Here is a 24,968-nt window from a genome sequence, read left to right on the forward strand (position 1 = left end):
TGCGTCCCCGCCGAGGAATCGCAGCGCAAAGACCCTGTGGTTGCAGTGCGGGGAGTGAGCGGGAGGGGGGGGGGGGGCCTGTGCTCTAAGAGGACCTGGCCGAGGCAACAGGTGCGCCCGAAATGCAAACTGCACGTCAGCTGGTGGGGAGTGGGGTCAGGGAAAGGTGCCTGCTCATGTCATGGGAAGGGTCTTGGAAAGAGACCGCAGCGAGGCAGGAGGTGGGCTGCTGGCCGGCCCTGGGTGTGGGCAGGAAGCGGCCTGCCTCGGAGCAGGGCCAGGTGCAGGGGGAATGGTCACAGGTCAGGGCGGAGGCCGCACCCTGCAGGCCTGGGAAAGCCCTCTTCCCTTCCTTCTCTCAGCGAAACAGGAAGCAAGGTCTCCCGAGAGTGAGGGTGGGGGCGGCGGCCGCGCAGGGGGAGAGCGGGGGGAGTCGGCCGGCCAGCCTACAGCCCACAGCCCAAAGAACTCGGGGAGCTCCGAGAGCCTCAAGTGAGACCCGTGGGCGCTGATGTGCAAAACAAAGGCAAGAGGAATAAAAGATTGAATTTCCTTACTCCCTGCAGCTCCTCCACAAGCCCTTGAGCCAGACAGAGTGAGCTTCCCCTGGGAGCTCGGCTGCCTCGCTGTGGACACTCTGCCAAGGGCAAAAGGCAACCTTAGCTTAACCCTAGCCCGACCCCCCGGGTCCTGTGAGTCTGCTTTAACATACAGAAATTCCTCTGGAAACTCCCTTTATCTCTGCCCCCCAAGACACTGTCAGCAATCACCCCCAAGCATACGGCCCACCCGTACACATCCGAAGGGTCTCATGACTGAGTTTTTCCTAAACAGTAATAAATGACATTTCCTAACAATAGCGTGCCCCCTCAGGGTCCTAGAAACCTTGCTTCCAAAATACCTGGGAGGCTTGTGCTGTCCCCAACCCCCTCCCAACTTGAAAGTGTGTAACAGACCACTCCTCATGACCTCGGTGCAGCTATTCCCACCGCGGGTCCCGTCCCCGTGCTTGAATAAAACCACCTTTTTGCACCAAAGTCGTCTCAGGAATTCTTTCTCGGCCTTCGGTTCTGAACCCCAACACTCACTGACTTTCTCTGCAGTGACTCAGCTGAAAGATGCAAAGAGCAGGAAGAGTGCTGGATTTCACCAGTCAGATTTTCAGCAGAGCAGATGAAGAGCGTCAGGAGTCTGAGCCACGAGACTGGGCTGAGGGGGCGCAGCCTGGGGACAGGAGAGGGGTCGCTGGCGGCGGTGGGACCAGGGATCCAGGTGGGTGCTTGAGACAGGTGCCGAGGGACCCACCAGAAGCTGGGGGACCAGCGCCCTAGACCCGGAACTGGCCAACAGGGCGGCTCGTGCACCCGCGCGGGTGAGGACCGGGAGCGGCGCCTCCGTGGAAGGCATCCAGGCGAGGGCGAGCCCGGACTCGGGGAAAGCTGCTTCGGGCCCATTCTGGCCGCACCTCACGGCACTAATCGCGCTGGGGACACAGGTGCTGGCCCCTCCTGCCCACTCCACCAGGGAGACCGCCACGGCGCCGGCGCCAGCGAGGTCTGGTCTCCTGGCCAGGAAGGGTCCAAGGAGCGTGGGAGAGGGGGCTGTGGCCCATGCTCGTGGTGGAGAAACAGTGGGGTGTCCCCTGGACCCTCCTCAGGCCCTCCCAGCGTCAGAACAGGACGAGGGCAGACCCCACGCCTGCAGGCCAGTGAGCTCGAGGCCTCCGTCCACCAGATCCCGGGGCACACACGAATGAGCGTAATTCCTTCCCCATCACCTGCGAAGTTTGGGGGCACCAGGACCACCCTCATTTCTGACAGTCACGTGTAATATGCATTCTCTTTGTTGCCTGTGTCCTGCCACAAGAGGGGCGTGGGCAGGGATGCCCCGGGTCTGCAGAGGGCCGCTCTGTGGGCTTTGTGGAGGGGGCTGAGGCCCTGGGCAGGGGGCGGCCAGAGAAGCCGGAGGGAGGGCTCACCAGGTGACAGGCCCGCACCCCCTCTCCTGGGGGCTTGCTGAGGTCCCGCCTGGCATCCCTGCTCAGTCCCGGCGTCTGGGCTCTCCTGTGGCCACGTGACGCACACTGGGATGGACGCCGGTGGAGGATCCACAGGACTTCAGGCTCTCGCAGGGGCCTGTCCCGTGTCTGGTGGGACCGTGGGTCAGGATCCGAGGCTGTAGGCAGCTGTCCTGTGGGAGGAGCCGGCAAGGGACGGCCCCCACAGCCCAGGGAGGGCCTGAATCAGAGCCCCTGAGCTGTTGTTGTCCCCAGGAGACCCTGGTGGCCGGCTGCCTTCTCACGGGCTCTGCCCACGGGAGGCGCAGCGAGGGGCTGCTTCCTGTCAGTGAGGACCCGTTCCCTGCCCAGCTCTGCCAACGCCCAGCGGCCTGAGCCAGCCCCCCTCCCCCGCCAGGGGCAGGCTGCGCCTACCAGTCCCCAGACAGCCCTTCCCTGGGCTGCCCCCAGCCCTCCCGGCGCCAGGTTCCCTCGGAACCCTCAGAGGCTCCTGACTGACACGGGATTCTAGATGCAGCCCTGAGCCCCGAGGTCACCGCATACCTGTCATACAGCCAAAGTGCCTGGAAGGACCCAGACCTGGTGTCCCCGCAGTGCGGCCCCAGCCGGCCCCACCCTCCACCCCTGGAAGCAGCCAGTAAATAATGCTCCTCGTGACCTCACCCCCAGGAGAAGAGTCGCCCACCTTGGAAGAACGGATCTCCTCGCAGTGATGCATTAACCTGCTGACCCAGCTGCCCCGTGCCCCTGGGGGAGGTGGGATCCCCCGTCTGCCCCAGCAACGTTCCAGCTGTGGCCTGGCATCCCCCACACGCTGCTGGCCCCAGAGGGCAGGGCTGACCGAGAACCAGACGAGGCTGTCTGGGAGCAGCGGAATCCGGCATCGGGCTCCCCCGCTCTCAGCCGCTGAGCCCGCACCGACCAAACACTGGGAAGGATTTCCAAAGCAGGGTCACCTGAATGGGAGCCCCTGGGCTGTGTGAAGGGCTCAGACCCCCGCCCCATGGCACGGACGCCATCTGGCAGAAATAACCACAGACCACCCCGTGGGAGGCCCCCGGGAGCTGGGCCAGGCCTCACTGCCCCTGGGACCCCTACCCCTGAACCCAGTGGGAAGAACCCAGGGAGCTCCTGCAGAGCCGATGCTCCAGGCCTGGGCGGGCCTGCTGTGTGGTCCTCCCTCCACCCAACAGAGGCTCTCCAAGGGGCCAGACAGGGCCGAGCCCGTCCCCACCAAGCCCTGTGTCCCAGCCCCTCCAGAGGCCGGGGGGGAGGAGGATGAGCCTGGCTTGGCGGCCAGGGGGCAATGGGGCATCCTGAACTCGTGCTGGGCCGTGGGCGCCCCTCCCGGGAGCCTCCAGGGCCTGCCGCCAGCCGTCCTGCGCCCCAGGACCACATCCACTCTGCCCCCCTCCTGCCTGCTGGTCAAGAACTGTCTGGATGAAGGGCATTTCCCGGTGCGTGGTCTCTGGGGGCTTTTCTTTCTGCAGCTGCAGCCTGAAAATTCTCTTAAATGGGAGAGACTGGGCCCGGCATTCGCAGAGGCCGGTGGGGGGAGGGGCACTTAGGGGCGGCACACCTGCCCCTCCCCCACCGAGTGACCTGCTGGCATCTGTGGGCTAGGGAAGGCAAGGAGAAGCGTGGGCTCGTCCACAAGGCACTGGGCCGCTGAGCACGCTGGCGGGGCCCCCGGGCAGCCCGAGACACACACAGGCCAGATGGACGGCTTTGGAGGTCAGGCCCTAGGGTCACAGGACAAGACGTTTGCAGCCCCTGGGCCTCACAGCGGCGATTCCTGCCCCGCAGAGTGGGGCCATGGTCTCCTGCTGGACCCTCTAGCCCCCGCCCCCTGCCCCGAACGCTCAGGTCCCTGGAAAAGGCATCCAAGGCTGCAGAGCTAGGGGTCTTGGGGAGCAGGTGTGGGGCATGGAGGGAGGGGCCGAGGCCCGGGCTCAGGGTTCCCAGCTCTGCCTCGAGCTCAGGGTCCCCAGCTCTGCTTCGAGGGGTCACCCCATGCCGCTCCCTCCACGGGGGCTGCACAGCAGCGGGACGCACCCCCTGCCTGCATTTCTGGGTGTCTCGCTCCTTGGGTTAGGCTGGGCGTGTGCTGGGGTCAGGGTGACAGGCCCTGCTCCTTGGCCGCAGAACCCATCACACGGTTCCTTCAGAACACGGGCTCTGGAGCATGGACACCCAGGCCCACAAATAAACAGCCAGGGATGCCCTGAAGATAGTCTCCAAAAGCGAAAGCACGCGGTCAGAGGGGCTGGCGTGATCTGCCGGGGACCGTGCTTCGTGCGGAGACCCAGGCAGAATCCACCAAAGCATCCCTTCTTCCCGAAGTCATGGACGCCTGTGTGTTCCCTGCGTGACCGGAGCCCTTCCTCGCTGACATATTCCTCTGTGGGCGTGTGAACGGCCTGGAGGCTCCGGGGGCTCGGGGACCTCTGCCTCCATCTTCACGTGACCTTGTCGGTGTCTCCTCGTCTTATAAGGACCCCAGTCCCTGGATTCAGGGCCCACCCTAATCCCATATGACCTCATCTTAACATGCAGAGACCCGTGTCCAAATAAGGCCACATTCCGAGGTCCCTGTGGACGTGAATCTTTGGAGGGGACGCTACTCCACGCAGCACGCCGTCTCCCAGAATGAGGGCCTTGGAGGCTGCGTCCCCGCACCTGGCTTTCCCTTCTGCTCCATCCCACAGCCCCCAGTCCCAACACCTTCCCTGGTCAGCCCTGGAGCCCAGCAGGCCAGCCATACCAGCTCTCGTCAGGCCCCGTAACGAGGCACCAGCCACCACGTGGCATACAACGTGGCTCCCCGAGGCCACGAGGCCCCATCTTACTGACCTTCTCCGCTGACTGGTCATAATCCCTGAGGGACGGCCGTGTCTCCTGGCACAGCTCCTGGCACAGCAGGGCCGACTGTGTGCCCAAGCGACAGCTCGGGGTGGGGGAGTCCGTGCACGGAGGGCTGGGGGCTCCCGGGAGAGCCGGCCCCAGCAGCCGGGCTCCTGACTGCCCGGCCTCTCCCTGTGCCCAGTGGCAGGAGGGCCGCTGACTTCACTGAATTCCAGAATCCCTGTAATGAGCCAGGAAATGTGTACCTGTAGTTGGTGGGGCTGGGCCGAGCAGGCGGACGCCTCGGGCCTTGTTACTCATCAAAGGAGAGGATTGGTGGAGGCCAGGGAGGCCTGCGGCCAGTTAACCACAGGCCCTGGACAGCTGGGCTGCGGGTGCCCTCCCTGCCCCCAGCATGCAGGCCGCAGGCCAGGGAAGGGCGAGCGTCTGGCCAGCCTGGCATCGGGTCCTCATCCTTGGCCTGCGTGGGAGGGGTTAAGGGAAGGTCTGACCCACCATGTGGGGGGCCCCGGGGCCATGGGCAGGCCCCCGAATCCGCTCCTGAGGACTCTGACGTTTATTCTGGGAGGTGATGTGCTGCGTGAACGGGGTCCCCAGAGCTGCCTGCCTCTCTGACTCCCCCTTTGCCAGGCCCACAGACCACACAGGACCCAGGACCCCCCTCCTCATTGTCTGGGGAACCCCTTCCTCCCCCACCTGCCCCAGAAGCCATTTGCTCTTCTCCGAGGAATCGGGGTGCGGGGCCTGAGGCAGAGGCAGGCCTGGAAAACCCAGCTTCACAGGGACGGTGGGAGAGGGCTGAGGCCACCCAGGGCTCCCCTCCCCAAATCGGGGTGCCTGTGCAGCGAGGGGAGCGCTGGCTGCACACGAGGACAGGAGCCAGAGAGGCCAGCGTCCCGGGAGCGTCCCAGGGCAAGGTGCTGGACAGTCGTGAGAGCAGGGGCCAGTGGTGGGAGGCAGGGGTCTGGGCAGGACTGCCTGGGGGGAGGGGCAGGGGCGCAGGGGTCTCCAGGGGTCTCCAGGGGCTGCTTAGAGAGGAGCGCTGCAGACTGGCGTGGGGTGCCCGCCTTCTCTCTGCTCCGAGGGCCCGGGCAGAGGCTGGGCACGCAGGGGCCCCAGCAGCCGCCCGAGGGCTCACCACCCTCAGCATTACACCAGCACGCGGGTGGACGGCCCCAGCCAGGAGAGCCGTTTATTTGGAATAAACATGGGTCCTATGCGGTGCTATAGGCTACGGCTTTATAAGGAAAATCCTGGGTCTCTGTGTGCGTACGTGAGCGGTGAGCCTGTGTGTGTGCACGCGCGTGCAGGTGCACACACACCAGACGGGGGGCGGTGAGGGCGTGCACGCGGTGCAGGTGCACACACACCAGATGGGGGGTGGTGAGGGCGTGCACGCGGTGCAGGTGCACACACACCAGACGGGGGGGCGGTGAGGGCGTGCACGCGGTGCAGGTGCACACACACCAGACGGGGGGGCGGTGAGGGCGTGCACGCGGTGCAGGTGCACACACACCAGACGGGGGGGCGGTGAGGGCGTGCACGCGGTGCAGGTGCACACACACCAGACGGGGGGGCGGTGAGGGCGTGCACGCGGTGCAGGTGCACACACACCAGACGGGGGGGCGGTGAGGGCGTGCACGCGGTGCAGGTGCACACACACCAGACGGGGGGTGGTGAGGGCGTGCACGCGGTGCAGGTGCACACACACCAGACGGGGGGTGGTGAGGGCGTGCACGCGGTGCAGGTGCACACACACCAGACGGGGGGGCGGTGAGGGCGTGCACGCGGTGCAGGTGCACACACACCAGATGGGGGGCGGTGAGGGCGTGCACGCGGTGCAGGTGCACACACACCAGACGGGGGGCGGTGAGGGCGTGCACGCGGTGCAGGTGCACACACACCAGACGGGGGGCGGTGAGGGCGTGCACGCGGTGCAGGTGCACACACACCAGATGGGGGGTGGTGAGGGCGTGCACGCGGTGCAGGTGCACACACACCAGACGGGGGGTGGTGAGGGCGTGCACGCGGTGCAGGTGCACACACACCAGACGGGGGGGCGGTGAGGGCGTGCACGCGGTGCAGGTGCACACACACCAGACGGGGGGGCGGTGAGGGCGTGCACGCGGTGCAGGTGCACACACACCAGACGGGGGGGCGGTGAGGGCGTGCACGCGGTGCAGGTGCACACACACCAGACGGGGGGGCGGTGAGGGCGTGCACGCGGTGCAGGTGCACACACACCAGACGGGGGGGCGGTGAGGGCGTGCACGCGGTGCAGGTGCACACACACCAGACGGGGGGGCGGTGAGGGCGTGCACGCGGTGCAGGTGCACACACACCAGACCGGGGGGGTGGTGAGGGCGTGCACGCGGTGCAGGTGCACACACACCAGATGGGGGGCGGTGAGGGCGGGGTCAGCCAGTAGGACGCCCTCCCAAGTTCAGAATAAAGTCAGACAGATGCCCTGCTGGGTTTGGGTGAAGCACTCCTGTGCTGGTAGCTGGCTGTCCCCCTGCCCTCAGCTGCAAAGACAGCCCCGTCCCGCCATCCCCCTGCCCTTGGGCGCCTCCCAAAGCAACTTGGCTGTCTTCCCATCAAGGGGTTCTACTTGTCCCACTCCAAACCAGGGCCAGCCTTGTGTCCAGCCTTGACCGTTAGGATGTGTGTGTGTGGGGGGGGAAGATGCCATATGAGCTCCGGGCCCAGGCCTCGGAGGCCACAGCAACCCCCTTGCCCTGGGGGAGCCCCGAGGGCAGCTGCCCCATAAGCCATCAGATTAGCCAGCTGGAGAGCAAGAGACCACAGGAGGGGCCCCTTGACGGCCACCCCAGCCACCCGGCCGCAGACTGCGAGCACGCTAGAGCGTCACAGCCACAGTGCGGGGGCGGCTTCCTTCCTGGTCCCCGCAGAGATGCCAGGGGCAGGTGACGTGGCTCCCTGGGGGCGCGGAGGCCGGCCCCGGGCCCCTGCCCCTGCCCACCTGGCCGACCAGCACGCCCTTGCCTCACGGGGTGTCACACACTCGTCTAGGGGCTTGTCAGGGGCCCCAAAACAATGTGCCCAAGCCCTAACCCCCGGTACCTGTGAATGTCACCTTATTTGGAAGAAGTCTTTGCTGATATAATCAAGGTGAAGTGAGGCCTTATTTGCCACACTGATCCCCGACCTGTGAATGTATTAGGTTACATGGGGGGGGAGGGTTAAGGCTGCAGATGGAGTTAAAGCCGCTAATCAGCTGACCTTAAAACAGGATTATCCTGGATGATCGGGTGGGCCCAGTGTCTCCACAAGAGTCCTTTCCTGGGGGAGGCAGACGGGCCGAGACACGGAGAAAGACGCCCGGTGGGAAAACCACAGTGTCTCGGATGTTGCCAGGTGTCCCCCGAGGGCAAAATCACCCCCAGAGAGACCCCTGCCCCGGTCTGACACGTCGGTGGGTGCCCACGCCGTCCACAAGCCCAGTGCCACGTGGGGCTCTGCTGCAGAGAGGGGGCAGGGACACAGAGGGGTGCACGGTGAGGCACCCTGAGGGCCCGGGGATGCAGGAAGCCCTCCTCCCCTCCCTCTGAGGGCCCTGGAGGGCAGAGGCCCTGGGAGAGCAGACCTTCGCGGAAGGGGGACACAACGCCCCACCGAGCCCCAAGATACTCAGGAAAAGCTGACGCTGGGAAACAGCATCCCTGCAAAACCTCCTAGTGGCTCTTAGACAGAAGGGGGGCTCGGCGCCCAGAGCCCGGGGTCCAGGACCCCCAGGATGAGGGTGCAAGCAGGGGCTCACTCCAGCCTCCACGGAGAGTTGGCTCCTGGCCAAATGCGTTCCCTTGAACGCACCTGCTGTGTTTCTGAGTACACACGATCCTACAACAGCGGTGGCGACACCCACCGATCCTAATGACAAGAAGAGCTGACGTTCCGAGCACGTACTGTGTGCCCACACGGTGCTCAGGGCTTCTCGAAGCACATGGGTTTTCTGTCGCCGCTTGACAAGCCATCCCCAAACCCAGTGGCTTAATCCACTGCACGCATTTTTTTGCTTGCCGTTTGGGCAGGGCTCAGCAGCCACGCGCATCTCTGCTCCAGACGCGGTCCCCGGGGCAGCTCCGCTAGGCTGAGGACCTGCTTCCAAGGTGAGCGACTGGGGGCCGAGGGCCTTGGTTCCTCTCCCCACGTGGGCTGCGTGGTGGTTGTCCCCCGCGTCACTGGGCCAAGGGAAAAGCCTGCCAGGTTCCAGAGAAGGGCCAGGCCCCACGCGGACGGGAGGAACGCACAGGGGTGCGGGTCTCTGCCAGCATTCTAGAGACACGCCGTGCCACGCCGGGATCATCCTGCGGCGACCCTCACGCCCCTCTGATGTGGACTGTGTTCCCGGTGAGGAAACGGGGACGTGGCGAGGTCAGTCACTCGTCCGAGGCCACGTGTGACGTGGAGCCAGGACCGGCACACAGGCCACCTGTCCCCAGCGGTGGGATGGGACAGGGTCGGCACTGCCCTTGGATCTCTCCCTGGGGACCCTTGTCCACCTGCATGGGCCCCGCAATCCAGCGGCCACCGCCTCCCTCAGCATCAAGCCTCACCTGCTGTAGCTCACCCCGGAACACGTCAAAAGTCTGCCAGACACCCCGTAAAATCCACACATTTCGGTGTCACACGGGTGTGGTGGGCAGAAGGACAGCCCCAAGGACACCAGGCCCTACTCTCCGAGACTTGTGAATATGTCACGTTATAAGGCAAAAGCGACTTTGGAGAGATTGTTAAACAAAGGCTCTTCCGTGGGAGACTGTCCTGGATGACGGGGTGGGGAGGCGGGAGGCTCGGTCCACGAAGGAACTGAAGCAGAGGGTGCGGCGTGGGGGGAGCGGAGCCGAGGATGAGGGCAGAGGCCGGAGCCGGCGGGGGTGGGCTCTCCCCAGAGCCTCCAGAGGGAACCGGCCCACACGTGGACTTCAGACATCTGACCCAGAATCAGGAGAAGGGGTGCTGCTCTGAGCCACAAAGTTCGACAGTGGGGACCCGACTGTGGGGACTGCTTCCTCTCTGGACGCCCCCGAGCATCGTTTTAGGTGCCGGAGAACGTCGCCCAAGGCCCGCGTGTCCCAATGGTCCGTGGGCTCCGTGCCCTGTGCCCTCGTGGAAACGGGACCCCGCCTTGGTCCTCCCTTTTCCTCTGGGTCCCAGCCTTGTCTCCCAGCTGAGCCCTGCCAGCACTGCTGGGGCGGGGGGCACGTGGACACCCCCAGGCCCAAGGCTCGCCCTTGCTGCTTCAGGGTACGTAGGGTCTGTCTGTCCAGAGGTGGGGAGCCAGGCTTGCATCCCCAGGTCTGAGGGGAGCAGCTGGGATGGGAAGGAATCAGGAGGCGACGGCAGAGCCAGCCCTCACATCCTGCCCTCCTCAGAGCCCAGAGCCCCACGCCGCGGACCCTGGGGAGCCCCAGGGAGGAGAACATCCTCTGCAGCAGGGAGAGGACGAGGGACCTGCCCTGGCTCTGTCACCCAGCCTCCTGCACCCACGCCCACCGTTGCCGCCAGGCCACCTGCCGTCCACCTGCCCCCCCAGCCCTGCCCACGACCCACCAACCTTCAGGGGTGGCGACAGGGGCTCTCTTGTTTGTAGGTCGTCCTTCAAATTTAAATTTTAATCTGCATTTAATTACCATCATTATCCACGTGTGTGTGCGCTCGCTCAGAAATGAAGTGTAAGCAGTACGGAGGAACAAGATGAACAATGGGGTCACCCCCAGCATCCCCATCCCTCAGCCTACCCCCCAGAGTTCCTAAACCCCACCTCTAGATTTGCAGAGATGACCAGCTCCGCCTGGCAGGGGCCCCTCCCCTGAATGTAGCTCTCTTGCCTGCTATTTGGTGGCCCCCCAGAAGACGTGTCCATCAGGGACATGGACTTTATCTGGAAAAAGGGTCTCTGTGATGTAATTCTGTTATGAGCCTAGATTAGGGTGGGCCCCCAACCCAGGGACAAATGTCCTTACAAGAGACACACAGAGGGGACGACACGGGCTGGCCAGGCAGAGATGGGCCACGGCCACGGACCTAGGACACCAGGGGCCCCCAGAGGCAGCAGTGGCCAGCAGCCCCGGGTCTCAGACTTCCAGCCCAAAACAGGGAGGATAGACTCCTGGGGTCTTCAGTCCCCAGGTCGTGGAGACTTGCTTCGGCCACCCGGAGAGGGGGGGTGGGTGGGAGGCGCCGGCGGAGTCTGGGCGGCGGGTACACAGGTCTGCCCTGGACGGTCCTGCAGCTTCTTTATGTGTCTGAAAGTTTTGATTAAAAAATGTTGGGAGGGGCGCCTGGGTGGCTCAGTTGTTAAGCGTCTGCCTTCGGCTCAGGTCATGGTCCCGGGGTCCTGGGATCGAGCCCTGCATCAGGCTCCCTGCTCAACGGGAGGCCTGCTTCTCCCTCTCCCACTCCCCCTGCTTGTGCTCTCTCTTTCTCTCTCTCTGTCTCTCAGATAAATACATAAATAAATCTTTTAAATAAAATAAAAATAAAACATGTTGGGAAAAACCTGAAAAATCAAAGAAATGCAAACCTCTCTCCCCACGCAGACTCACTGAACTCTGCATGGGTGTTGAAAGTCTGCAGCGGAAGGGCTGCAGAGTCCAGCCCACCAGCCCATCTCCCTGCTGCCTGCTGCCTGCTGCCTGGGCGGAGGGCGCCTGGCTCCACCCCAGGCGGGGGCCAGGGACTCCCGACCCCTGTCCACCCTCAGCGACGCCTTCCTCCCTTGCTCCCAGACCCCGGGGGTGCCCAGGCCTGGAAGCTCCCGGGGGCCTGCTCCCCAGCCCCGCCTGGCCCCCACTGTGTCACCCGCAGAGGCTCCAGCATCCCTGGCCTTTTGAGGCCTTCCCAGGAGGACCTTTGTCTCACCTCCCACCGGATGGTGGACGTTCTTGGAGACAGATGTCAGCACCACCTCCTTCTGCCCCAGAGGTGCCCCTGGGAAAGCCCCAAGCGGGGAGGGCCCCTCGCGTCCTGGTCTCTGTGGTTGCTAGTGCCCAGAACAGGGCCTGACCCTCCGCACGCCCACCGTCCCACCTGCTGCTGAGCAGACGAGTGAGTGAGTGGCGGCTCCGGCCATGGCCCAGGCGGTCACCCCGGCCCGGCAAGGCTGTGGTGCCCGGGGCCCCCTCCCAGCTTCCAGACGAGTCCCCATCGCGGGCAGCGCAAATACCGCCCCTCATGTCACGGCTGGCAAGGGCCGCTCTGGCTTCTGTTCTGTTTTCTCTCGAAGGAGAGCCTGGAAGGAGGCGCAGGAGCTTCCCGCCGAGCGAGCTTGGCCTGGCCCTGCACTTCTGCAGGGATACCTGCCCCGCAGGAGGGAGGTGATGCCCAGAGTGCCTGCAAATGCCCACACGCCCCCACCAGGCTACTGTTATCCACGTGACCCCCTGGGGTTAGACATTGCCTCCCGAACAAAGTCCACCTGGGCCACACCCACAGACACCCTCCGGACCTCCTGCGCCCCAGGGAGGTGTAGGGGTCCAGGGCTGGGCGGCCGAGGAAGCCCAGCTGAGCGCAGGTCAGAGATCAGGGTGACGCAGGGAGCCAGAAGCTGGATGAGGCCGGAAGGACCCTCCCCTGGGCCCTGCAGACTCCGTGATCTCAGACCTGTGGCCTCCGGATCCAAGAGGGAATGAATTTCTATTGTCTGAAGCTGCCAGTGTGGTGCTTTGTTTCAGTGGCCCCAGGAAACAAATACAGCACCCCAAACCTACCTCCCCCCAGCATGCCCCACTCGAGAAACGGCCACTCCTCCCTGGTTGCTGAGGCCAGTAGGACACCCTCACCGCCCTCCGCCCTCCTGTGTTCCTCTGTCCCCCATCCCTCCCCGTAGGGGCACCCTCGCGCTTTGCTGTAGGTGGGTGCCGACCGCGGGTCAAGGACGGGGTCTCCGATGGGGTGCATCTGACATGGGGAGGATGAGAGGGGCCCATCCAGCCCCACGCCCCCGGCCTGGGCTTGCAACCTCCCTAGCCGGCCTCCTGCTTTTGTGTTTGTCTATAGGAACTGGTTCACTCGTTATGGAGACTGAGCAGTCCCAGCCTGCCCATGCCCAGCTGGCGGCCTGGGAAAGCCCGCGGTGGGACGCGTCTGAGTTCTAAGGCCCGAGAACCCGGGAGCCAGCGTAACTCCCGGTCCCAGCGCAGAGAAGGTGGGATGAGGCACCCAGCAGCGCCCTCACCTGCCGCAGGCACCCATTCTCTCCGCAGTACCCGACAGGGCACATAGCAGGGCCGCCGAGTGCAGCTGCATCCCAGGGCCCAGAACTGGGGCACGCGGCGGGCGCTGGAGCCGGGCCCGGGGAACGCGTGAGCGTGAACGCCAGCGCGCAGCAGGTGCTCGAGCCGGGCCTGGAATGGGCCGCACAGCGTCCACTCCACGCTGGGAGGGGCTGGAGCAGCAGCTCCCACAGCCCCGTAAAGCCTGGACACAAAGGCCTGGTTGGCAGGGCCTAGTGCCATCACACAGCAGGGCTGGGAGCCGACTCTGTCCATGGCCCCACGGGGACAACCCCAGAGGTGGGCGTTTGGGGAACCCCTGGGCCTGCTCGAGCCTTTCCCCTGGCTGATGATGTCCCTTCCCTGCAGTAAACCCTGACAGCGAGAACAACAGCTCTCAGGGAGTTTGGGGGTCCCCCTAGGGGACCCCAGACTGGCTGTGGGGGTCAGACATGGGGGATCTCAGGGACCCTGGACTGTCCATGGGGGTCAGATGGGGGGTCTCAGGGACTCCGGACTGGCCGTGGGGGTCAGACATAGGAGGGTCTTGGGTATCCCGGACTGGCCATGGGGGTCAGATGTGAGGAGGGTCTCGGGGACCTTGGACTGGCTGTGGGTATCAGAAGTGAAGGGGGTCTCAGGGACCCCAGACTGGCCGTGGGGGTCATATGAGGGTCTCAGAGACCCCAGACTGGCCGTGGGGGTCATATGGGGGGTCTCAGAGACCCCAGACTGGCCGTGGGGGTCAGACGTGGGGGGTCTCCAGGACCCTAGACTGGCCATGGGGGTCAGACATGGGGGGTCTCAGGGACCCCAGACTGGCTGTGGAGGTCAGACGTGGGGGTCTCGGGCACCCCAGACTGGCTGTGGGGTCAGACGTGGGGGTCTCAGGGACCCTGGACTGGCCATGGGGGTCATATGGGGGGTCTCAGAGACCCCAGACTAGCCATGGGGGTCAGACATGGGGGGTCTCAGAGACCCCAGACTAGCCATGGAGGTCAGACATGGGGGGTCTCAGGGACCCCAGACTGGCTGTGGAGGTCAGACGTGGGGGTCTCGGGCACCCAGGACTGGCTGTGGGGTCAGACGTGGGGGTCTCGGGGACCCTGGACTGGCCGTGGGGGTCAGAAGCAAGGGTCCTGTGTGCACTGGGCTCCCCCAACGTCACAGTTGGCTGCCTCTCACAGAACAACCAACACCATGTGCCCCCCAAACTCACTCTTGGGCACCGTCTCTGCTCGGTATCTGCATCCCTGCAGGGAGGATGGCGCCCGGCCCAGAGCTCACGCTTGAAGGATTGGCCCGGATGGACGTGAGGGTAGGGGAGAAGCCTGGGGTGCCTTCCAGATTCCAGGAACGCCGGCAGGCCACGGTGACAGACAGCAGGGCTGGGGTGGGCTGAACCGTACTGCCGCCCCCAGAGAAGTGTTCGTCGTGGGCTTGCGCCACACGTACGCCCTGTCACGTCTTAGGGACAGCGAGTCTTCGCCAGGCCGCAGGGGCCTCTCGCTCCTGCTCTTTCAGGGCCACCTTAGCCCACAGGTCTGACCTTGACTTGGGCCGCAGCTCACACGGGATGCTGGACTGTCCAGGCATACCTCCCGCGTCCGGCCGGCGGCTCCCACGCCACACCGTCCCCGCAGACACTCCTCACCTCACACGGTCCCTTCCTCACCTCCCAACTCTGTGCCCTGCACTTCAGAACTCTGCCTCCTCCCGCCCAGCCTGATCCCGCCACTGTGCCCGTCACCCCGCGGCCACCCCCGCCGGCTCCTCTCCGCCTCGGCCCGTACCCTCAACACCTGTCGGGGGGCCCCGGGCCCCTGTTTACGCCGTAGCCCCTGAGCCCCGACTGCCACGGCTCTGACTCTACTCTGTCGGACGCCACGCGGGGCCACGCAGCGCTCCACGAGCCCCTCCGAGGGCCGGCTGGCTGGGGTGGACGCCCCGGTGTCCCCAGCTCAGCCCCCTCCCGCTCTGGCCTCAGCAGCCCCGTGGAGCGCCCCGAGGACACACCCTGCCCAGCAGTCCACGCAGCCAGGGCAAACCGGGACGGTTTTGCCAAAACCATTCCTGCTTGAACACCACCACCCAGGCCGTCTCCCGAATTCACCCTCTGACAGAGCCCCCCAGGGGTACCCCCAGAGCGGGAGGTGCCAGGAGCCAGCCCCGGGGCTGCCGCAGCCCCCAGCATGGCCCGGCGCTCCCCGCCTGTGTTCTGGTTGCCCCAAGGCCGTGGCGGGTGGAGAAGGATTGGATTTTTCAAGTGAGTAACATTGGTTATTTCTTCAGTTTGCTGGGCTGGCGGTTTGCACGCCGCCGCCCGCCTCTCTCGGGTGGACAGAGAATCTGTCTGAGGTGGTCACAAAGATGGTAACTGAAACACCCCAGGGGCCAGACCCAGCCAGCCTCCACGGACAGACCCCAGGTCCCAGCCTCGCAGAGGCCCGCAGGCTGCGGGTTCCAGCCGTCCAGGGTGGGAGACGAGGGACGAAGGATGCGTGCAGACCCCCCATCTGCACGTCTCCCGGAACTTCAGTCTGGACGTCGGAGCCTCCGGCCTCACCATCCTGCTCTGGCCCTGGAGGTGCCGAGTCGGGGGCTCCCTGCCCCGTGGTAGAGCCAGCAGGAGAGAGAGGGCAAGGTGTCTGTTCCCTGGTGCCTCCGAGCCCTCGCCTGGCCTCAGCCCTGCCAGCCTGTTCCCTCTCGCCCTCCCTGCCCCCGTGTCTCTGTTCCAGCGCCTGTTGGGTCCCCTCCGCCCTCAGCCCCGGTGGAAACAGCGCCACCAGTGCTGGCCCCAGAGCCTCACCACCTGTGGTTCCCGCACCCCAAACACCTGCCTCCCTTTCCAGCATATCAGCGATATTTCTCAGAAAACCTGTTTAGTGGTCACCCTAGAGTTTGCAGTGTGCATTTACCAAGAATCCAGGTCCGCTCCCGGTAACCCTGGTGGGCTCCCCGGGCAGGGCCACACCTTGGACACATGTCACCAGTCCCTCCCCGCCCCCCATGGGACGCCATCACTCGCGTACCCACAGCGGCCGTCACCCAAGATGGTGATGCTGGTGCCGTCTTGAAGAGACTGGGATCTGCTAGATCAACTGAGAATAAGAAGGAAGGACCCCGTTTTGTTTGCTTGTTCCTTCCTAGACCCGAGTACCTGACTTTAGTCGTCCCCTCGGCCCGAAGGACATCCCCTGGTGCTTCCTGTGAGGCCCGTCTCCCGGCCGCCATCTGTCTCCCCCATCCGTGCAGGAGGCCCCACAGATTCCACTTCACTAACCTGTGATGGTCCCCAACCCTAGGACATGGGCACGGTTATTTGTGTCCTACAGATGAGGAAACTAAAACCCCAATTGCTAGTGTTTGAGGTCATTCACCCAGAAAATGTCAGGTCTGGGCTCAAAGCTGTGCTCCGAGCCACTGCACCTGCTGCCCTGAGTCACTGCGGGATGCGCCCCTGCCTGGTGCCCATCCTCATCAGGATGCGGGGCGTGGCATCAGCGTCCCCCAGAGGCCCATCAGTGGCTGCTGAGATGAACAGTCAGCTGGTCCAGCTGTTGCCATGGAAAAGCTTGGAGCACACAGGCTGCCTGGCAGCCTGACCATCCACTCCCCCAGGACCCCCAGCCAGGCTGCTGGCCCAGCACCCACAGTGTGCATGCAGCAGGGAGCTGCTCGCTGCCAGCAGCCTCCCCTGGGAGGGGCAGACAGTGCTGCCCCCCGGTGTTTGTCGGGGTCTCTGTAGCCTCTTTGTAGGGTACAGGGGCTCTCTCTGCCTGCTGCCCCCACCCCCTTTTTCCTAATGGCACCTCAACCTGCTTTGAAGAGCATCCCCCGTGAATGCAGTGTCAGGGGCCCAACTCTCCCCTTGGCCAAACCCAGGTCTGGCCAGTCAGGGCGTGCTCTTTCCCAACACCCCCCCAAAACCTGGTCCATGACCTGGACAGGTTGATCCAGGTATGGGCAGCTAACCTTAGTCAAACCAGTGATGCTCCTGGGTCTGTGCAAACAATCGGGAAAGGTGAACAGCTGAGCGCAGAGCCAAGGAGGTGCAGACGTGTCGGCCCGGGTTGACCTCTAGATTAAACCACTCCTGAAGTCAGCCCCCCTGGCATCGCCATGTGCTGTGCTAACCAACACAGTTCCATGTTTATTCATTCCTGATGGGCTTGGGTTTTTCACTGAGGGTCCTCACTAACGTCCTTTGGCTCCTAATGTCCCTGGATCCACCGCAACCCACCCGGTGTGACTTTGAACAAGTCAGCCTCCTGGGGGCCTTGGTCTCTATGTGCCATGACGACTGATGCCCAAGACGCCCCCACTCTGAGCACTCTCAACTTCTGTGCCGTCAGGACCCCAAAAGTCTTTCCTGGTGACATCAGCCTTTCTCCATCTTTAGAAAAGTGTCAGGATACACAGGGGACCAAGGAGGTGAACACTTGCCTCTAACAGAAGTCTGAGCCTTCTGCTCCCCTGGGGTGGGGTGCTGTCTGTGTGCATAGCCAGGCAGGAAGTGCTCTGTGGTGTCCATCCTGGTGTCCATCCTGTGTCCAGCTGTGTGCCTGGGATGCACTCCTTGCCTCATCCTGACCCTGCAGTGCTGGCTTCTGCCAGCCGAGAAGCCTCAGGCAGGAGACTTGTGCATCTGTCCGTCTGGACAGGAACTCTCCCGCACCTCAGCGCTCCCTACCCTGGTGTGGGCATCCAAAGTGGGGCTCAAGAGACTGGGAAAGGGGTACCCCACATCCAATTCTGCCTTCCTGGAGGAAAATTCCACAACTTACCCCAACTGCCTTCTGTAAGCCAAGTCCTCCTGTCTCCACATTACACTAAGAGAAGTGATGCTCCAGAGAAGGTGAGCCTGGAGCCAACATATTGATCCTTCAGCAAAGGCTTGTCCTAGCTCCAATGTTTCCAATGTGCTCCTCTGACCCTCTTAATGCAGTAAATCACTCTTGCCTGACATCTGGGCTGGAGACCCCTGGGGCCAGAGAAATCTTCCCTGCACCTTCATACTTCATCCCCTCCAACTACACTTTCACCTTTACAACGGTGATGATGATGATGGTGATGATGGTGATGACGGTGGTGGTGATGATGATGGTGGTGATGATGGTGATGGTGGTGGTGGTGATGATGATGGTGGTGATGATGGTGATGGTGGTGGTGGTGATGATGATGGTGGTGATGATGGTGATGGTGGTGATGGTGGTGATGGTGATGGTGGTGATGGTGGTGATGGTAGTGATGATGATGGTGATGGCGGTGATGGTGATGACGATGGTGGTGATGATGGTGATGGTGGTGATGGTGGTGATGATGATGGTGATGATAGTGATGGTGGTGACGATGGTGACGATGATGGTGATGGTGGTGATGGTGATGGTGATGATGATGATGATGATGGTGATGGTGATGATGGTGATGATGATGGTGGTGGTGATGATGATGGTGATGGTGACGACGATGATGATGATGGCGATGGTGATGATGATGATGGTGATGATGATGTGGTGATGATGATGGTGATGATGATGGTTGTGATGATGGTGATGATGATGGTGATGATGGTCGTGATAACGATGGTGGTGATGGTGATAATGGTGATGATGATGGTGATGATGATGATGGTGGTGATGGTGGTGATGGTGATGGTGGTGATGGTGGTGATGATGGTGATGGTGGTGATGGTGGTGATGATGGTGATGGTGGTGATGGTGGTGATGATGATGGTGATGGTGGTGATGGTGATGATGATGGTGGTGATGGTGGTGATGGTGATGGTGGTGATGGTGATGGTGATGGTGATGGTGATGGTGATGATGGTGATGATGATGGTGGTGATGATGGTGGTGATGATGATGATGATGATGGTGATGGTGATGGAGTTGATAGTGATGGTGATGGTGGTGATGTGGGAGCCATAATGCCTAAGTTCAAATTCTGGTTCATGAATAAAAGTTATGTGACTGGTCAAGTTATTCAACCTCATGTACTTCAGTTTCCTCATTTATGAAATGAGGATTAAAAAAGAATTGATGGGGGCACGTGGGTGGCTCAGTTGGTTAAGCAACTGCCTTCGGCTCAGGTCATGATCCTGGAGTCCCAGGATCGAGTCCCACATCGGGCTTCCTGCTCAGCGGGGCGTCTGCTTCTCCCTCTAATCCTCCCCCTCTCATGCTCTCTGTCTCCCATTCTCTCTCTCAGATAAATAAATAAAATCTTAAAAAAAAAAAAGAATTGATGGGGGTGCCTGGGTGGCTCAGTCAGTTAAGCGTCTGCCTTCGGCTTAAGTCATGATCCCGGGGTCCTGGGATTGAGTCCCAGTCAGGCTCCTTGCTCAGCAGGGTGCCTGCTTTTCCTTCTCCCTCTGCTTCTCCCCCTTGCTCATGCTCTCTCTCAAATGAATAAATAAAATCTTAAAAAAAAATAAAAATAAAAAAGAATTGATGTCGTTGGATTTTTATGACAAATGTCCAGATAGATAGTACTTTTGCAGTTGATAATCACTAGTAACTGCTCACTATTACTGTCATTGTCATCCTCCCCTGGGTCAGTGTTGGAACAAGCATGGGCAAATAGCCCACGTCAGTCCAATGAGAGTGAGCCCTGGGATTTTAGCGGGACTGTCTTGCTGGGGTCACTACCCTGGGAGAGTGTGATCCTGGAGATTCAGTTCAGGGCCATGTTGCCACCCCAGGTGTGAGCCTGGCTAAGAACAGGGCCAACACAGAGGACAACAGGACTGATTGAGGGAGGCAGGGTCCGGGGGGCATCATCTGAAACCCTGGGTCAAGCTGCGTTTACCCTCCTCAGCTATACCAATAACGTCTTGTCCTGTTACCCAAGCCAGGTGAGTTGGGTTTGAGTCCTTCACAACAGGAAGGGCTCTGCTCTACAGAGCTCTGGGGGCAGGTGATATGTGAAAGCTAAGCCAGGCGAGCTCTGAAGAGTGGGGCGAGGAGGGAGAGGACGGCCTGGCATCAGGTGGCCACCTCTTGCGCCCCTCCAGCGCAGGGCCACCACGTACACCCACACCGGTGGCCCCCTGCACGAGCCCAGCAGTGCAGAGCACTCAGGCTCTGCAGGCTGTCTGGAGTGACAGTTTTCAGCCCAAATCTCTACGGGTCATCTCGGATCAGGCTAAGTCATTGTTTGGGGAATTCTCTGGAAGCACCTGGAACAAGGCCTAAAGAGTAACCTGAACAGAGAGACAAGGACATCCTGCGCCGCAGATCCCTGTGCAGGCAGGCAGGAGACAGGGCGAAGCACACGGCTGGGGCTGGAAGAGAAGAGGCAGGGTGGGGGCTGCGGCAGAGGAAAGGTCCTATCTGCCTGCAGAGTTCCCGGTGACTGGGCCGGGGACCTCCTCCCGCCAAACTAGGGAACTGCAGCAGAACTCAGATCGGGTTCAGAATCTTTGAAATAGAGACGCGGGGGCTCAGGCAGGGATGGTGTCCGATGTCTCCCACGGAGGGCTCAGCACAGAGTGGGTGCCCAGGAGTAACGCTGACCTGACTTAGCCTGAGACTCAGCCCTGCATGTTCTCTGAGGGGCCAGAAAGCAGGGCTCCCGCGCCGGAGTCTGGACAGTCACACACAGAGCAGCCCGTGTGCGTTGGGTCCCGTCCACACACCGTCGCGGAGATATCCACTGCTGACAAATACCGGTGTGCCCTCCCTTCCCAGCCGCCTCTCTTATGGGGGGCCCCTAACGCTGCTCCACCGCGTGTCACCTCGGGGAGCAGGCATTACAAGTCGGGGTGTTCCCTCTCGGGCTCCGTGTCACAGCTGGGGCAATGACAGACCCTCCACACACCTGGACCCCTAAATGACTAGGTGGAGCAGACCCCCCCTCACCCCAGCACATGGGCGAGAAATGAACTGGTACTGACGGGCTGGTGGCCACAGCAGGCCACCGCAGCGTCACGTGGTCCATCAGGGCCGGGGTGTGAGTGAGCAGCCACCACCTGGCCGCCCAGCCCAGCCCCCGCGGCGCGCTCACAGCGGCTTCCTTCAGCTGGCGCGGGCCCCGCCCCTCCCAGGACGCCCTCCTTCTGCCTTCAGCCACGTCGAGGGTGGGCATCTGGGAAAGAAGAGCTGACACATACAGATGCTGTCCTGCTTCTCTCCGGGTTTCTCATAAACGTCTGAAGCTCACAGAGCTCAGAAATCGTATGCCCGATAAACCAAGAGATGAAGGACGCGCCTGACGGCTGCCAGGGCCAGACCCCCGGGGGCCGCTGCCTGCCCTGAGCAGGCGGTGGTGGCATCAGCCCTGGCCGAGGGCAGCCAGGAGCCTGCGGAGGAGTATCAGGCTTCAAGGCACAGGCCCCACCCGGCTCTGGGGCCTGCATGGGCTTTCCACAGATAGTAGGGTCATCTCAGACAGCATTCTTTCGGGAAGATGTGCTTGTGGCAGAAAAAGCAACACAAACTGGCTCAAGCAAAAAGGGAATGCATTGAATTGTGTGTCTGTGAAGTCCATGGGAAGTTCTGGCTTCAGGTACAGTGGGATCCAGGAGTTTAAAATGTCTTCAGGGACCCAGTTCCCTCCGTCTCCTTGCTCAGCTACCCTCCGTGTGGTATCCATTCCCCAGCAGGTACTCCCTCCCCTTGTGATGGCAAGATGGCAGCCAGAAGCCCCCCCCCACCCCCTGATGCCTGCCTGTCCCCAAAACCTGAGGGAAAGAGTGACCTTCCCTTCCAAGTGTGACCACCCATTCCTGGACCAATCACTGGGGACAGGGAAATGGGATTTTTCAGTTGGCAAAACTTGGGTGATGAGCTCACACCTGGAGCCAGAGATGGAGTTAACACCTCCCTAATTTTGCCGACTGAGTATAGGAGAGAGCGGCCCCAGAGAAAATCGGGGTCCCAAAGTCAGCATGACGGCACAGTGCTCATGTCCACCAAACAGCCACACACGCCCTGCTCCCCTGCCCACACAGCCCCGTACTGTTGCATAAGTGGCAGAAAGCCCTTGACCACAGCAAAGATGGGCCCCCTCCCCCGGCCTTATGACGAATCCCATCTGGTTTAAGGCAGTCTTGGTGAATCCCACCTCCCCCACTTTGCCAGATTTTCATTTTCCCAGAGACCTTTACAACAATTAATAGCCACGAGCCTCTGTTCGGGTCCATGAGAACCCCTGGGACTGGCACCCAGTCTGCTGTCCTCGTCGGCATGGCCTCTGGAGTGAGCACATGATGTCTGGAGCTACAGCAGCCATGTTGTGCCTGTGAAGTACCAGGTAAGAAGAGCAAAAGCCAGAGCCGTGAGCCGTGCTCTGTTTCTCAACCGTCACATGGGTAACACGCACACTTTCCCTGTAGGGGACAGCTAAGAGTGGCTATTATGAATTGGTACCACCACCACCTACCAGCTAAGAGTCCTGTAAAGATTAAGGGAGTTTGCATGGCGAAGTGTTTGGAACCCTAGGGGTAATAATGAGCTCCCAATGACTGACGGCTGCTAGACTCATCGCTGTCACACCACCACACCGTGCTTCCCCCGGAGGAAACTGCTCTTGGCCCCATACTCCCCTCCAGCTGCCGTCCGCATCATGCTCCCCTGCGCAGACACACTCACTGACCTCACACCCAGGCACTCAGCGGGGGCCTCCACCCCCTCTATGCTGCGGAAACTGACAAATACAAGGAACTGGTAACGTGCACTGTAATGATTTGTGAAGTACTCGCCCCCTCTGGCCGACCGCAGGCCCTGGGGGGCCAGGTCTGCGCCTCTGGAGATCACACCCCCTCGCTGCACACCACAGATGTTCTGAAAGTCACCGACGGCTTGTTCCTGTAGCCTGGGCTGGCGGAGCGGAAACACTTCAGTCCCCACGCACAGCCCGGTCACACATCATCCCATCTGCACCTGTCAGCTAGTCCACAAAAGTGCCGAGTAACAAACACCCAGGAGCCTCTCAGCTCCATGGGGTTGGGCCCCGGAGCCTGGCCTTCCACCACAGAGGGACGGGGTGGTGGGGACAGCACGCGGGGTGTGGGCACGCCTCTGGGGAGGATAGCGGCAGCTGTGAAGATAGTCTAGACAAACCCAAGCTCCTGAGCAGACGACTCGCCACCTCCACCCACATGACACAGCTATCCTGCTTCATCGGGACTAAGAGGTGGAAGGAGAGGGGCAGGAGCCCTCGGGCTGCAGGCCTGGAGGTGTCCACGCCGGCGTGGGGGCAGGGGACCGTGGATCCTAACTCCATGTGCGACTGAGGCAGACCTGGAGCCTTGCAGGCTCTCCAGAGAAAACTGGTCCTGCTTTTACTTCTGCCTGCCCGAGCACGCACCAGCTTCTCATGCGGGCACCCTGCTCAGCATGAAGCCACCAGCCGGCCTCTGGGAAGAAATGATATCAGAGTCAGGGCTGAGGAAGAGGGAGGGTGTGGACGGACAGGGGCAGGATGTGGGTAGCCGCCAGGGCATGAGCAGGCTCAGAAACTGACCACAGGACAGATCCTGAGGAGCAGGAATCAGGGGAAGGGGCACATTTGGGAGAGGTGCACCCGGAATATCTATCAATCTCTTGGATACTGTCCTGAAGACAGATTGTAATTCCAGGAACAGGCTGTGACAAATGGGAATCTAGTCCCCAAATGTTCACTTCCTCTCTGTCGCAGACCCACACGCATCCCCTGCCACGGGGTTCTGCAGTGCCAGCCCCCACCCACCCCAGGGGCAGGCATCAGCTTCCTAGCCCACGTAGGATGGTCTTGGCCACCTGCCCTGCCTTGCACCAGATGTGAACAGACAAGATGCAAGGCCTACAGCATAGACTTTCAGCGTGCCCGTGTGGTTGAGCTTGGCCCTCTGAGTTTTGTATAGAGAACGCCCCAGGTAGCTCACCTCTTGCCGCCTGGGTCCCAGAGAGATACCTGAACCTGACCCACAGTCTGGAGCAGAGTCCCTCAGGTCAACCTACAGCCCTGGGAGCAAGAAAAAAGAACTGGTGTTGTAAGTCACAGAAATTCTGTGGGCTGTTCGTTACACAGCATTATCGCGGCGGGAGCAAACACGCCTGCCATCCCTTGGCTAGGGGACGGTGGGACTTCCCAGTGAGCCGACCAAGATGGCGTCCATGGAAGTGGTCTAAGTGTCCGAAATGCACTGAAGTGCTCTTACCTGAAGGAGGCGCAGTGGATACCGGGACGCACAGAGGAGCTGACCTCCGGTTCATAGATGCGGCACCAGGGCTGGCCTGCTAGCCAGGACTCATCATCTTCTGGCTGTCACCCTGCAAGCAAAAAGCATGTTTGAACCACAAAGGAGCAGCTGGCCCTGCTGATTTATAGGGCCTGAATCGGATCTGTGAGAGCAAATTGAATTTTGAATAGAATTTCATGTCAATTAACTTGCTCAGAGCCTTACAGAAGAGCAGCTACTCTCTAAAGCAAAACCAAACGGTGAAGATTGATGGGGCTGACAGGCCATCCTGGAAGCGACTAATTACCAGCAAAGCCTCTCCGAGCTGTGCTGGGGAGGGCGCTGTGCTGTCCGCAGTGACCAGGTGAGGGCTGGGGTTCCGGGCCAGCACTTCCATGGCAGGCTGGGGTGGAGAGAGCCTTCTCTCTGGCGGAGTTCGCGTCTGTGGCCAGGAACCCCCTCTGCCCTTACTGCACTCGGAAGGATGGTCCTCGGCGACAGGATGAAGTGGCAGGGGAGACCTGGGCCGGCCGCAGGCCAAAGAGCCAAGCCCCAGGGGCCTGGGAGGGAGCTAGTGAGGCGCCCAGAACTAGGGCAACAAGAAGAGGGAGGATATCATGGTCATCAAGGGCCAGGCCCTGAGGGTGGGGATCGCCTGGGGAAGGGGCAGGATCCCATTCTCAGG

General features: G+C 61.9%; 1 long non-coding RNA gene across 1 annotated transcript; it reads right to left on the reverse strand.

Moving 5' to 3' along the window:
* Positions 1-24,010: 24,010 nt before the first annotated feature.
* LOC144379889 (uncharacterized) lies at positions 24,011-24,713 on the reverse strand. Its single transcript, XR_013443377.1, has 3 exons — positions 24,591-24,713; positions 24,263-24,374; positions 24,011-24,066 (listed from the first exon to the last, which is right to left on the reverse strand). It is a non-coding gene; the product is annotated as an uncharacterized LOC144379889 (long non-coding RNA).
* Between the last annotated feature and the right edge of the window lie 255 nt (positions 24,714-24,968).

Source organism: Halichoerus grypus, chromosome 13 (genome assembly GCF_964656455.1).
Source record: "Halichoerus grypus chromosome 13, mHalGry1.hap1.1, whole genome shotgun sequence".
In the NCBI taxonomy this organism is placed as follows: Eukaryota; Metazoa; Chordata; class Mammalia; order Carnivora; family Phocidae; genus Halichoerus; species Halichoerus grypus.